Source organism: Physeter macrocephalus, chromosome 10 (genome assembly GCF_002837175.3).
Source record: "Physeter macrocephalus isolate SW-GA chromosome 10, ASM283717v5, whole genome shotgun sequence".
Taxonomy (NCBI): Eukaryota; Metazoa; Chordata; class Mammalia; order Artiodactyla; family Physeteridae; genus Physeter; species Physeter macrocephalus.
The window spans coordinates 37,490,730-37,506,912 of NC_041223.1; the positions used below are offsets into that span (position 1 = coordinate 37,490,730).

General features: G+C 39.8%; 1 long non-coding RNA gene across 5 annotated transcripts in view; it reads right to left on the bottom strand.

Moving 5' to 3' along the window:
* Positions 1–2,791: 2,791 nt before the first annotated feature.
* The window catches only part of LOC112064641 (uncharacterized), a 35,290-nt gene continuing 21,898 nt past the window's right edge, over positions 2,792–16,183 (bottom strand). For 2 of the 5 annotated variants that reach the window (XR_002891578.3, XR_002891579.3), the window contains exon 5: positions 11,871–14,626. This is a non-coding gene — a long non-coding RNA (uncharacterized lncRNA). Of the gene's footprint in view, positions 2,911–7,800; positions 8,101–9,838; positions 9,876–11,870; positions 14,627–16,183 lie in introns of those variants that run through there. The other 3 variants (XR_008618355.1, XR_008618354.1, XR_003681443.2) reach the window with 3 other exon arrangements.

Sequence of the window (16,183 nt, forward strand, 5' to 3'; positions counted from 1 at the left end):
GGCATTGTTCCTGCGTGTCTGTGTCCAACTTCCATCCCCTTCTTATAAGGACACCAGTCATATCCAATTAAAGGTCACCCTACTCCAGTTTGACCTCATCTTAACTTGATCACATCTGCAAAGATGCTGTTTCAAAGTAAGGTCACTTTCACAGATACCATGGGTTAGAACTTCAATATTACTTATGGAGGGAACACAATTCAAGTCATAATACTTTATGTGTCAATTTAGCTAGGCTATAGTCCCCAGTTATTCAATCAAACACATAGACATTGCTGTGAAGATTTTTTTTTGGTGTGATTAAAGTCTATAATCAGTTTGCTTTAGGTAAGGAAGATTATCCTAGATAATCTGAGTGGTCCTGATCCAACCATTTGCAAGGCCTTAAAAGAAGAACTGAGGTTTCCCTGTGGAAGATAGTCTACCCGTGGACTACAGTGTCAGCTCCTGCCCCAGAGTTTCTAGCCTGCCCTTCCTGATGACCTGCCCTGCAGATTTCTGACTTGCCTATCCAGCCCTCACAATCACGTAAGCCAATTCACTGCAATAAATCTCTTAACATATGTATAGACGTATATAGTACTTGTTCTTTCTCTGGTGGAACTCTGACTGATACAATACCTAAAGGAGTATAAACTTCTTGAAATCAATATTTCATCATTCAGAAATCATTTGCTGAACACCCACACGACTGCCTGCAGAATGGTACAGGGGTTAAGTGTGTGGACTCCAGTGTTAGGCTGTCTGGGCTCAAAGCCTGGCTCCACTGCTTACTGGTTTTGTCACTTTTGGCAAAGGAACATAACTTCCCCATGCCTCAGTTTCCTTATCGGTATGTGAGTGTGTAATAATAGTATCACTCGATAGAGTAACTAACACTTGTTAATACTCAAAGCAGTTAGTACCAGGTAATACTTAGTACCATCGGTATCCTGGAGCTGACTTGTACTGGCTCAGGAAAGCCAATTGTGATCATTTCTCTACTCCATATTCACTTTCAAGAACTTTGGCAGCTTGAACTATGCTGTGGAGGGAATATTTACACTATGGAAATCGACAAACACTGCAGTTCAGGGCTTTTTTTTTTCCAGAGCTAGAGTACCAGCATAATATATACTTAAACTAATGTCTGCTAGTCCTTGGTACATAGTAATGATTATAATAGGTAAAGTGCAATATGAAAAAAAGAGGATACTGCTGGTCCATTATGGTCCCTTTGTACAAAACAAACAAACCAACAAAAAACACCCCTCCTCCACAAACTTCACTGACACTTGCTAGGAAATCATGATATTAAATTAAATCTATAGTGTGAATGGTGACACCTAGAGTTACATCATGCATAACTTAGACAACTAACTACACTCAGTATTCCTGCAAGAAACTACACCCAGTGACAATTTCATTTATCTATTATTTTTTTTTAATAAATTTATTTATTTTATTTATTTATTTTTGGCTGTGTTGGGTCTTTGTTGCTGTGCGCGGGCTTTCTCTAGTTGCGACGAGCCAGGGCTACTCTTCGTTGCGGCGTGCAGGCTTCTCATTGCGGTGGCCTCTCTTGTTGCGGAGCACAGGCTCTAGGTGTGCGGGCTTCAGAAGTTGTGGCACGCGGGCTCAGTAGTTGTGCCTCATGGGCTCTAGAGCACAGGCTCAGTAGTTGTGGTGCACGGGCTTAGTTGCTCCGCGGCATGTGGGATCTTCCCGGACTGGGGCTCGAACCCATGTCCCCTGCACTGGCAGGCGGATTCTCAGCCACTGCGCCACCAGGGAAGCCCTCCATAGGAGCAGGCGGATTCTCAACCACTGCGCCACCAGGGTTGTTTTAAGGGTAATTTTTCTCAGTAAATATGTGAGTGGTCCCCCTATTTTCATTTTAACCTCAAATGAGCTTTAATTCTTGTGAAGAAATTACTTGAAAATAAAGATATTTCTCAAATAAAAGAAAATATTTTCTATTCCAGGACATTTTGAAACATTTTTTTCAGTGGAGAAAAGAACCTCAGCAAGAGCATTAGAAAGAGAAATAACCAGTGACTGGGAAGGGCAATGCTGAAAGGAAGGGACGGGTGCACATATTTACAGAATATCTTGACTAAAGCTGGGTAATACACAAGGACAGCCAAACAAAACACGACGACAACAAGGACATCCACCTGAAAGGGCCCTTAGAAACTTGTGAGAGCTAAATCTTTCTTGCTAGTGCCCAGGTTTGCATTAAGATGCCCTGCAGTTCAGCCCTTGGCCTGAGCTGGCCGATCCACGCAGCCAGCAATTCTTCACAGGCCCAGGGCGGCCGTCCTTGCGAGGCACCGTGAAGACAGTCTCCCTGGCACATTCTTGGTGCATCCACAGGGTCTGCTGCTTCCCAGGTCTTGAAGATGTGAAATGAAACCCCAAGGGCTACATTAACAAGGGCCCAAAACACAAGCAACCCCAGCCAGCAAAGCATCCTGGATTCCCATGAGAAACTCTCGGGATCTAGTTCATGTGAGTCACATGAGTCTGCAAACAGGAGGCCACAAGAGTTTAAAAATACTGTGACTGAAAAAAATAAAATAAAATAAAAATAAAAATACTGCGACTGTTGGAGATTTCCGTGGCCATATTTAGTTCATAGGTCTCGCAGTGGTAGGAAAGAACTGGAAAGAGACAAAGGCAGATGGAGGGAGAGAAAGAAGGCAAGGAGTGCTGCCCGCATTAGGAATCAGGATGCAATACTGCACCACCTTCCTGCCCCCGCCTTCCCTTACCCCTCACCCCTCACGCCCCACCCGCAAGTCTCCGTTGAGCGCTTGTTTTCTCTCCAAGGAAGCTGCAGCCCAACGTACTTCTCCGCCATCCCTGGACATCTGCTAGGCTTGTCTATTTTCTGCTACAGGCAGAGGACAGGAAGGAAGAGTTTGTTTCCTGTAAATAGAGGGAGAGAAAATTACAGCTATTATTGTTTTGACAACGGAAGCCCTCCCTGAATCTTGTACCACGGTTCATTCCTGACAGCCATCGGGTCTGAGTTGCCGGCTCTCGGCAGAAATTCCTCTCAAGGGGTCCCCGGGGAAAGCTGAAAGCCTTGATGGCTTTGCATTAGATGTCTAATGGCCTAAAGATGTAATTCTGGGCAATCTTGATATCGGGCTGTGGAAATGGAATGCAGCCTGTGTTTTGATGAATGTTTTGAGGCAAACCTCTGCTACCCCAGATGAGTGTGCTGGAGCTTGACACACACACACACACCAGTTCGTGCAAAACACATACCCCAGGGTTGAAAACGCCTTGATAACACAAATTATTTATCTTTTAATTATCTCCCCCTTGCTCCCTGCTCTCCCAAACGTCATTTCTTTTGAAGATTCCTGGGCTTTTTAAACTATAGACACATACATATTCAGTGGAAAGGTATAAAATTATCAACTACATACTGGGTATCCCAGCTTCTAATTTCCACATTTGATGTGCCCACATGTTGTTGTGAATATATTTGACCGTGATTCTCAGACATAAATTTGTTATCTTCAGATGTTTTAAAGTCACCTTTTACCTGATCAGTGTTTGAAATGTACAAAGAAAAGAGGAAGGAATTAACCAGAACTCATGCTGGGAGCCAGGGGAAAATCTAATACTATGTGCATTTACTAATAAGAATGAGATTTGTTACTCAAAGGGAGAGATTTCTCCTCTTGGTAGGAGAAATAAACTTAATTTTGATAGCTGAAGCAGGATTCATATTTTTGTCAAATATATTAAAGAAGGGTTGTTTAGAATTTTTTTTTTTTTTTTTTTTTGCTGAACGTGTAACAGTAACAGAACACCCTATGCAGAATTAAATTAATGGGATCATTTTTACTCTTGGCCGTCTTGACAGTACACTCTTAGATTGTCCTCTTTCACTGGCTGCTCCTTTTAGCATTCTTTCCTAGTCCCTTGTCCTCAACTCCACCCTGAATATCCCAAGGCTCAATCTTGGTCCCTCTTCACTGTTCTTTCTAGGCTTATGGCTTTAATAGTACCTATATGCTGATGGTTTTCCAATTTGTGACTCCAGACATCACCTGTCACTGGGATTCCAGATTCTTAGAAGCCATAGCCTACCTGATACATCCAGTTGGCCATCTAACATATATCTCAAATTTGACGTGCCTAAAACAGAGCTCTTGCTTTCCCCATCTCCAAACCTGCTCTTACTCAGCATCCCCTATCTCTATAATTGCTACCACCATTCACCTAGTAGCTCAATAAAGAAATCATCCCTGAGTCTTCTTTTCCCTTTATCTCCTATCCAACCTGACAGCAATTTTTCTTATTTCTACTTCCAGCTGACTTCCTCTATTTGTCTGTTTTCCTTCAACCCCATGGCTGCTCTCCCAGTCCAAGCCACCTGGCCCACTGCAGTAGCCCCTGTCTGATAGCTGTACTTAGACACTTGGACACCTAAAATCCTTCATACACAGCAGCCAGAGTGATCTTTTGGATATGTAATAAGGGCAAATCCTTTCTCTGCTTAAAGCACTTTAGTACCTTCTCATTGTACTTTGCATATAATTCAAACACCTTACCCTGACCTGCAGAATACTGCCCCTGGTGATCTCTTCTACAGAACCTAATCCCCTTCACTTTTGCATTCTACCATCTTTCTACTCTCTAGAGCCTTCCTTCCACCACTAGAACCTCTGCTGGGAATGTTCTTCCCTTGGAATTTCATACCATGGGCTCCTTCTTGACACTCAGATCTAAGTTTAGATGTCACCTTCTCAGAGAGGTCTAATGCCTCACTCACTATGTCTATCATTGAGCTTATCACCTCCTGGTGGCTCCTTGTTCATTTATTTGTGCATTATTTCTTCCTCCAACTATATCATAAGCTCATGTGAGCAGACGTCTTGTCTTCATGTCCAGTGATATAGCTCACGTACCAAGAAGAGTGCCTGGCATGCCCTGATGCTCGATAACTGTTGAATGAATGAGAGAATCAATAAACATACTTTCAGGGGCCCTGATCTGTTCTATGGTATCAGGAAAGACTTTCGGAAGCCCTCGATAACTGTTGAATGAATGAGAGAATCAATAAACATACTTTCAGGGGCCCTGATCTGTTCTATGGTATCAGGAAAGACTTTCCTGAAAGAGTGTTGTTTGAGCAGAATCCTGAATGATGAGTGGTAATTAACAGGAAGAATTTGGCGAGGAGACAGAAGAAATAACAGGTGTAGAGACCTGGAGTTGGGAGGAACACGGAGCATTTCTTAGAGCATAAGAAGGGACTCTGTTCAGCGTGCAAGGACAGAGGAGAACAGTGTGAACTCACACTGAGAGAGGTATGCAGAGCTTCTAGACCAAGTTAAGGATTCCCAGCTTTACTATGAAAGCTTTGGGAAACCACTGTGCATTTAAGCAGGCAGATGCCATCTTAAGATTTGCCTTCTAAAAATATCCCTTTGCCTGCAGTGTAAAGAAGAGGCTGAGGTGTGGGCAGTGTGGCTGTTATCCTTCCTGCCATTAGGATGTTGCTGCAGTAATCTAGAGGAAAGATCATGGGAGCATGGTCTAAACAAGTGGTGGAGGAGAATGAGAAATTGGGACGATTCCAGAGACAATAAGGAGGTAAAATAAATGGTGGTGTTCAATTCAGTAAAGGTAGAGTGATGGAGGGTGGGGAAAGATGGTGACATTAGGCCTGAAGCTCAGGTTTTTGACTTGCATGCATACTTGTATGGATGGTGGCACTGCTTATGGAGAAAGAGAGTATGAAAGAGAATTAAAGTGGCAAAAAATATCAAAAGTTTGGTTTTCTGTAGTTGAGTCTGAATGCCTTTAAGATATCTAAGTGGAGAAATGGAAGTAGACAGTTGGAGTTAGGAGGAGGAAGCTCAGGGACTCCCCTGGCAGTCCAGAAGTTAAGACTTGATGCTTCCACTACAGGGGACGTGGGTTCGATCCCAGGTCTGGGACTAAGATCCCAAGTTGGGGAAATAAGTTTCCTACATACCGGACTTCCCTGATGGCACAGTGGTCGGCAATCTGCCTGCCGATGCAGGGTATACGGGTTCAAGCCCTGGTCCGGGAAGATCCCACATGCCGCGGAGCAACTAAGCCCGTGCGCCATAACTACTGAGCCTGCGCTCTAGAGCCCGCAAGCCACAACTACTGAAGCCTGCGTGCCTGGAGCCCGTGCTCTGCAACAAGAGAAGCCACCGCAATGAGAAGCCCTCACACCACAATGCAGAGTAGCCTCTGCTCGCCACAACTAGAGAAAGCCCACGTGGCAACGAAGACCCAATGCTGCCAAAAATAAAATAAATAAATAAATAAAATAAATACATTTATTAAAAAAAAAAAAAAAAGATCCGACATGCTGTGAGGTGCGGCCAAAAAGTAAAATAAAGGAGTAAGGAGCTAAAAGAAGAAGTATGGTGAGCAGGAGGTGTAAATTGGGGAACACTGGTTATAGCCTATGAACACTCTGATGTCAAGAACCACCTTGTATTATTTACACTTGCCATAGAATCTAACACACAAATATAAGCTAACGTGACCATTGCAGGTAGTAAGTAGGTAGGAAGGCAAATTGTACAGATTATTTTAAAGAAGCAAAATAAATGTCAATTTGGAAAGCTTTTTTATTTAAGACTTAGTAAAAAAAAAAAACAGGAAAGACAGGAAAATCGTATATTTTAAATTTACTACAAACATTCACAACACTTTTCTGTCAGAATTTCAAATTGGTTAAAAATTACCCCATTAAAAACTCCTCAAATGACTTCTTCCTTTATGGGCAAGTTTATTGGGATTCCAAAACTAGATTAGTCATATATCCTAAAGAAAGATTTTTATTATAATTATATCACAACTGTTTTCTGAGTTGAAGAATGATAAAGGGGTATGTTTTCCTTACTTCCAAAGCAGAGCACAAAGTAGCAGGTGCCCACCTTGCAATTCTGACTCATCTTTCATTTTATTCCAAACAGGACGGCCTGACATGAATTGATTGGAGTAGGAATGGCTGAGTTTATTGTGTTTAAGTTTGAATTGTTTTAAGTGAGACATAACACGAGTATGAAAATGTGTCAGAAGATGCATAACATAAAGTGCCGCACGTGTGAGGGTGTCCATTTCCTATAAGTAAACTATACTAGTTTCCTAGGGTTTACATAACAAAATACCACAAACTGGCGATTTAAAACAACAGAAATTTGTCTCACAATTCTGGACACTAGAAGTCTGAAATTAAGGTGTTGGCAGGGCCATGATTCCTCCAAATCCTCTAGGGCAGGATCCTTCCTTGCCTCTTGTAGCCCCAGGCATTCCTTGGCTTGTGGCAGCCTAACTCCATTCTCTGCCTCTGTGTCTGTATGTCTCTGTGTCTTCATGATGTTTTCCTCCCTAGGTCTCTGTTTTCTCTTTTTATAAGGACACTAGTCATATTGGATTAGGGCCCACTCAATTCAAGTATGACCTCATCTTAACTCTACCTCTGCAAAGACCCTACAGTATTTCCAAATAAGTGCCCATTCACAAACATTGAGAGTTAAGACTTCACCATATCTTTTTTTGGTGGGGACACGATTCAACCCACAGCATGAACTATCAGAGCTAATGGAAATGCACATGTGAATGTGCAAGTGAGGGCTCAGTGTAAGAGTGTGTGTGTTTTTGTGTGAGTGTGCATTCACGTTGTAAAAACTACAACCAAGTAACCAGTTCGTTGATCTCTATTCTGATTCCTAGTTCTTGCTTTCAGTGGTTACTTGGAGAGCTTTTATGCTGTGCCAGGACTCCATTCTCAATGAGTAATGGATCGTTTCCGGGCTCTCACTCCCACTTTTAATGAATACCCACACTAATTAACTGACAGTAACATGTAGCTGCTCTTGGGTACATGCATCTCTCACTGAGGTCATAATGGCTGTTGGTAACGTAAGTTATTACTTCGTAAGGCACACTCTGGGACTCTCAGCGTGAAGACCATTTTTGCAAGTGCCAGGGCAGCGTAAGGCAGGCCTTTCAGGTAATATGTTCCATAGCTCCTGGGCCTTGGTACAATGATGCATCCAAGACACAATGGTTCCTCTGGAATGCTGTAAAGATTTCCAACCACAGTACCATCTGTGGGGAGGGACAGAGGACTATTGTTTGAACGAGGATTCCTGCTTATATCCTGAAATCAGAGACAGCAAGAGAACCCCCTAAATTATCAGAACACAGTGTATTATTAGTGTTATTTGTATTATCAGCCTTAGAATTGTTCTGGGAGTGAGAAAATTGCATCTCAGGAAGAAACAACACCAGACAAGTAATATCAAGGATGTCTGATTAGGAGAACGGCAGGCACCCGAGCCCTTGTGTGCCCTGCAGTGAGGTCACTCGGGCAGCCTGCTTCAGGACCCTACTCTGTACTCCCCGTGAACTCTACCAAATTAGCTTTACACGAGGAAGCGGCCTTGCTTCTCTAGAGGATCAAAGTAGCTGGACCCAGTCCCAATGTTCTGTAGATAACCAGGTCACAGGATACGTTTGTGCCCTGTTCTGTTCCTCGCACACCATGCTGCAGATTCCTCTGTATTTTCCAGTTTACATCCATACAGTGAACTTAGGTTCACATGCTTCCTTCTATTATCTGCACTAATCTGGTGACCTGAGATCATTTACGTACCCTCCACTCTTGTTACAGTGCTTCTGGAACCGTGTAACATTTTTTTCTCATGTATGGGGCTACTGTTCCCACCAAGTCCTTTTATCCTCTGTAATAGTAACAGCACCTCCTTGTAACACTTAAAATGCTTGTCTCCCAAGGGCAGCCCGACAAGGGAAAATATGTAAATATGATTTTCAAAATGACATCTGAATAGTGAAAAATCACAAGACTATGCAGCCAAAGTAATAAAAACAATGACTGTGAAAAGATGTATTAATAAAATGAATAAAGAATGGAAGAGAATAAGTTAGAACGAATTTTAGCTGTTCAGTGGTGGCTGTTACTGGTCGATATTCCATGTTTAGATTCATTCTCCTTTTTCAATTCACATATACCAAGATCACTCTCTACATCCAACCTTATATGCAAATACACAGTAAATGTGACCATAAAGTTTTGAGACCGACTTTTTCTTAAATGTCAGAACTTAAATAGCCAAATTATTATTTTCCTTAATCCTGGAAACATGGTTATTCCAATGCAACTGTATTTACCTAAAAGTCTGTGAAACTGTTCTTTTAGAAACAACTTTGAATTTAGCTTCTGAAAACTAAAAACAGAAAGCATACTCATTACTTTGTGTTCACATCTGAAATATGTTCTAAAACTGTTTAATTATCTTGAATACTTATCATAGTTAGAGAGTTAGTTCCAAACATCTTGTCTTTAACCCAGCCTCTTTGAATGAACGTTTGCTATGATATTTTTAACTTTGTTAGATACTTTTAATAACAATACATTCATTATAATAAGTCAAAGATATGTATAAGGAAAAATAATAATCTCCATCCTCTCCCACTAATATCACCCTCATGAATGAATAGAATATGGTATATCCATATTAAAGAAAAATAAACAGCTATATGCATTAATCTGAAGGGATTCCAAAGATATATCTTAAATAAAAAAGAAAGAGAAGGATACAGTATACAATATGACTTTATTTTTATTTTAAATTTTGTCTATAAATGTATAGATCTATAGCATGGATGCACCATATTTTACTCAAACTTTGCCCTATAGATGGACAGTCAGGATATTTGCAGCTTGCCTCCACTACAAGCAATGTTCCAGAGGACTTCCTTAATCATAAGCCTTTATGCATTGGTACCTTTATATCGGCAGAAGAGATCCCCTAAGGTGGAATTTCTGGGTCAAAATGCATATATCACTTTTTTTGTTACTCCTAGGAAGAGGAAAAAAATACATAGAACTGGTAAAGTATAACTGCACTTAATTAATAGAAAAATTAAAAGTCCAATCTGTGTTTGTCTATACTCATGAACAGAGAAAACTATCTAGATTATTGTTCAGTGTTTGGGGAGCACACGTTCATATGACACAACAAATCCATCACAGTCATGGGCAACTGTGCTTGTTAAGGTGGTCACTTCAATTATGTCTCACTCTTCAAGTGTCTAAAGCCAAGTTCAAAATGAAAATGACAGTAATACAGGCATAAAAGAAAAAAATCTCCAGCTATACTATTAGATATAACCTAACAAAAAGTACCCAGATAAGATATGAATTTGGTCATCCTGTTTTATGACCACAAAGTATACAATAATCCAAGTCTAACATATTATTAAATCATTGTAAAACTCTGCCTGAAAAAAGCAACCATTTCACCCATTTGTGACTTTCTCTAGTTACTCAATAAATACCCACTATAGCAATGTCTGTGTTTCATCGCTGAGTGTTTCTTCTAGCCCTATCACCTTCCTAATGTCATCACAGTGACTTGTCGGTACATAAGATGCACACTGATGAAAAATGCTGCATGCCAGTTTGCAAAGAGTAACTGGTACAAAGACCATCAAATAATGTGTCCACTAATAGCCATGAAATGTTTTCTTCCATCTGTAATTATAATGTGCCTTCAACTGTTCAGGAGAGAGGGAATACTCTTCATACTTTATAAAATAATGAGAACTGAGGTCACTGAGAACAGGAGAAAAGTTCTAGTATGTCCCATAAAGTATACATTATATTTCATTTGATAAATACTTACTGAGTGCCTCCTCTATGCCAGGAATAGTCTAAGGTATAGGGGATATAGAAATGGAGAAACTAGTCACTGGCTCCAAAGAGGCAAGAGACAAACGGGTAGCCACAGTTCCAGCACAGTCTGAGAGGAGCTATGATGGAGATGTGTACAAGTTGCACTGGAAACCCAGAGATGGGTCACCTACAGTACCAAAGATTCTCTAAAATACTGCAGAGTCACCACATTTGGCAAAGAAGCCCATAGAGCTGAATGTTTAGTTTGCTAAATAGTACTGAAAGCTCAGTGATTGAGTCAAGTGGCAAGAGAATTGGGCAATAAATGATATAATAGCAAGTCAAAAATCTGCAAGGTTACATTTAAACCCTTCATTTTGAAAAATCTAAATACAGACTCACATATATTTATGGTGGAACCCTACCAAAATGCTCATGTTGGGGAGAGGAACAAACAAACTTTCTAAATTGTGAAATCAATTTATCAAATAAAATTCTTCTTTGGCCACATCCATGTAATAATACACCACTGTATCATGAGGTTTGACTGTGTTTCTACAATCTTAATAAACAAAAGCCATTGCAAACAAAAATCTTATCTTTTTATTTAATTTTTACTGACAGGGATAGACTTCCATGTGACACAGCAATTACAGCTTAATTCAGCTTCATAGATGAGCTATAAAACAACAATTTTTTTAAATCCTAAAGAATCTATAAAATAAAAGAATCCCAAGAAATTTTTTAAAAATTGATGATGTGTTAGCTTTAAAAACACCTGTATAATCCACTTAAATGGAAATAGTAAATGATGTGAGTGTAAAGAAGCACTCATAAAAAAGTTTCCATCAGTGTTTACTTTTAATCTAAACACAATAATCCATAAAAGCACAATTTTAACCCTTGAGCTTTTCTTTTGAAAAAAATCCAGTTTTCTCTGTTTCCCCCTACTCCCCAGAGCAGAGGGGTATTTTCTGATATATCATCTGTTTGTATAACATAAAATGTTCGTAAGTACTTTGTGTAAATGAAATATTGTGTATCTTCACTTAGTGTTTCCCTGCAAAGGAATAAAAAATAAGGTCTTAATTATTTTTTAAAGTACTTTTGCAAGGACTTCAAGATAGCTTCACTTAGTACTCATCTACATATGAGTAAATGGCCCCTTCCTTCCTTCCCTCCTTCCTTCCTTCCTCTCTTCCTTCAACAGTATTGAGCAATAACAACTACATGTTTATCATGTGCTATCTATACAGATTCCAAAAGTAGACTTAACAATTACATCACAGCTGTTTTATTAAAGGGTTTCACAGAGCAGTGTGGTGTTAGATTGCAAATATACATGATTACATTTAGAAAATTGAACACTTCTGATTCAGTATCATTTCATAACTTCATTAGTAGGATGAATGATTGAATACAAGCCTAGTTATCAATACCTAGGGGCCAAAACTTTTCTACTCTGCCTTGGGAAATACGTTCTAAATTCTGAGTGATCATGGAAAATTGGAAATGTGGTCAGATGGAAACGGATCAAAATCAATGAGAAAAATTGCACGCTAATTTAAAAGTAGGAAAATACATTACACAAATAAAATTATTGAGAATGACTTTTTATGTGAAGAACAATAGAAAAATATTCGCCAGTCTTGGACTCAGAGTGACTGCAATATGACTGTTGAAACAATTTGCAATAATCATTTCTCAGAACAAGCATAATAGCCTGTAGGAGCCCAAAGGTTAATTCTTGCCCAACATGCATATGTAGAATTATCAAAGTATACTACTCAGTTGGGATACACCTATTGAAAGAAACACTGATGCTTATAGAAAATTCACAGATAAGTCTAATTTGTGATATTAAGATTATTAGATCTCTTGGGAAAGACTGTCAAGTGGCCCCTGAGGATATTTACAGCATGATCCCAAACCACCATTCTCCACTTCCATTGAGGATGGACACAAGGGACACACAGGTGAGGAAAGCACACGGGTGAAGGAAACAGACAAGAAAAGAAATGAAAGCTGTCTCTCTGCCTTGGGATCATATCCGATTCTCATCTTTCTGAAATGTTTGAGGTGTGGACCTCCCTAGAAATAGGGAGGAGCAAAATCCAAAACCCCGAATTTAAAGAGCTAATTAATATGCAGGTAGCTTCTCAGGAACTGCAAAAACAGCTATATTTCTCTTTTGACTAGAATCTATCTGTATATATGAATTATTTACATGTAACATAAAGGCTTATAACGTATGTGAAGGAGAACTTTACATTTTATTTAATCACTTGTTTTATAGCCTACATCACATCAGGAAGGATTGTAAATGGCTTACAAGGATTCCGGGAAGATGGCAGTGGTGAAGGCATGGTATTTAAATATCCTTGAATCCCCTTATAAAAAACAGAGCAACTATGATACCAGAACCCAAAAACCCATGGGCAACATGTGAAGCAAACTAAGTGACAACGTATCCTCCACAAACCTCAAAATATGAGGAGCCAGAGCACCCACAGCTACAAGATCTGTGTGTGGTCATCCTTAGCACAGGAGGAAGCAGAGGGAAGCCAGCAGGCATCTGGCAGCCCTGAGAATAGAAGAGGCCCAGCAAGCTCAAACTGGGGCCCCACAGCCATCTGAGAGAGTGGTTAGGCTGGAGCGTTTCATCAAAGCTCCCTCCCGAGACAAAGCCCTGCAATGAGAAGAAATTGCTGGGATAGAATTCAATTTGGGCAGTCAGGAGCAACAGGGGCAAAGGAAAGAGAAGGTCCAGATAAGTGCCATGACAACAACAGAAGGAGTGAGTGCAAGAGTCATCCAACTAGAAGAGATATCCAAAACTACCACCAGCACTCTAAAATAATAGAAAACTCATTTCCCTCAAAAATTAGCAACAGGAAAACATTAAAGAATCCCATACAAAGTGATGAAATGAGAGAGAGAGAGAGAGAAAGACAGGGGAACAAAACAACATCTCTACAAACAATAAATTTGTGTCAAAAAGATATGACCACAAAAAGATGGATAACCTAATATTTAGAAAAAACCTAAACGAAGAAAATGATAGAAGATATAAAGAATAACACATTAGAATTGGGGAAAACTCAAAAACGAAATGATTGGAAGAAAGGAAAATTTGAAAAGAAAGGTGACAGAACTTATGAAAGAATTAGAAGTAAAAGAAAAATGATACGATTTAAAGACTAAACTAGAAGGGATGCAAGAGCAAGTAAACATAACAGATACCTTTCAGGAGTTAGGTGACTCAACAAACTAGAAATAGAAGGGAATTTCCTCAGCCCCATTAGGGCATCTATGAAAAACTCACAGCTAATACCATACGTAATGGTGAAAGGCTGAATGGTTTTCCTCTAAAATGAGAAACAAGACAAGGATATCTGCTCTCACCACTTCCATTTAACATTGTAGTAGAGAGGCTAGCCAGGACAATCAGACAAGAAAATGAACTAAAAGCCATCTGGATTGTAAATAAAGTAAAACTATCTTTATTGCTGCTGACATGATCAGCAGCATGATACAGAAAATCTTAAGGAATCCACTTAAAAGCCATTAGAACTAATAAACAATTAGAGCAAGTTTGCATGATACAAATCAATATACAACAATCAATTGTATTTCTATACACTTGCAATGGACAATTTGAAAATGAGATTAAGAAAACAATGCCATTTACAATAGCAGTAAAAGAATAATATTCTCGGGAATAAATTTAACAAAAAAAGTCCAAATTGTATACTCTGAGAACTACAAAACACTGATCAAAGAAATGAAAGAACACGTAAATCAAAACCCCGGCTGGCTTCTTTGCAGGTTGACAAGCTGATTCAAAAATCCTTAAGGGGGATTTCCTGGCGGTTCAATGGTTAGTGCGCTTCCACAGCAGGGGGCACAAATTCGCTCCCTGGAAGATCTTGTAAGCTGCATGGGGCAAACAAAAAACAAAAAACAAAAAAAAATCCATAAGGAAATTCAATGAGCCCAAAGTGGACTAAATAAATAAATCTTGAATACAGAACAAATATGGGGAGCTTCCCTGGTGGCGCAGTGGTTAAGAATCCGCCTGCCAGTGCAGGGGATATGGGTTCGGTCCCTGGTCCGGGAAGATCCCCCGTGCCGCGGAGCAACTAAGCCCGTGAGCCACAACTACTGAGCCCGCGTGCCACAACTACTGAAGTCCATGTGCCTAGAGCCCATGCTCTACAACAAGAGAAGCCACCGCAACGAGAAGCCCGCACACGGCAACAAAGAGTAGCCCCCGCTCACCGCAACTAGAGAAAGCCCACAGGCAGCAACGAAGACCCAGCACAGCCAAAAAAAAATAAATTTATTTAAAAAAAACCCAGCTGTAATATTTTTTAAAAAAAGAACAAATATGGAAGGCTTCCTGCTTTCAAAGCTTAATAGAAAGTTACATTAAACCTGACAGTGTGGTAATGGCATAAGAATAGATATAGAATCATAATAATATCAGTCAATAAAATAGAATAAAGAATCCAGAAATAAACACACTCAGAGTCAATTCAAGATCTTCACTCAAGATCTTTACTCAAGATCTTCAGTAAGGTACCAAGACAATTCAATGGGGGAAAGAATAGGCTTTTCAAAAAATGATGCTGGGACAACTGGATATTTACATTATAAAAAAATGAAGTTGGACTGCTACCTTTCCTAATATAAAAAATCTATAATTCAAGAAAGCCTTCCTGAGAAAAAGAAATTTGAAAATATATATTGAATCACCAACGCTGATAATTAATATTGATTTAAAGAACAATGTTTGAATGGAGCTTACTGATAATGGAGAGGATGAAAGTGGATGAGATTTGGAAGGAATAATCAAGGGCCTCCCTGGAAATTAGTAATATTCTATATGCAAATCTTGGTCATGGAGATACAGATGTTTGTATCGTTGTTCATCTTTATACCCCTCACATACACTGGAGGTATTTTATTCCGAGTATGTTCACTATTTACTAAAAGCAATTAAATTGACTACTACCAAAAGACAGCATCTAATGAGTGCCTAATAAAGAACATAGACAAAGTAGGAGAGAATTATCCTACAATGAGGGTATGAGCTTTTAAGTTGAATAATATACTAATATCTAATGATTGCTGAGCTCTTACATACAACGGTGTTATCTAAAGTACGTTACATTCATTAATTAATTTGATCCTCTGAACAATCCTATGTGATGCACACTATTATTTTCCCCATTTGGCAGATAAGAATAGTAAAGTACAAAGTAACTTATCTAATGTTTACAAAGTGAGATGGTAACAAAGAGGGAATTTGAATCCAGGCAGCCTAGTATGAGAGTTCATGCCCTTCATTTGCTATGCTCCACTCTCTGGGTAGTGGTGATGGTGGTGAAGCTGGTGGTGGTGGTGGTGGTGGAGGTGGAGGTGGTGGAGGTGGTGGAGGTGGAGGTGGAGGTGGAGGTGGAGGTGGAGGTAGTGGAGGTGGAGGTGGAG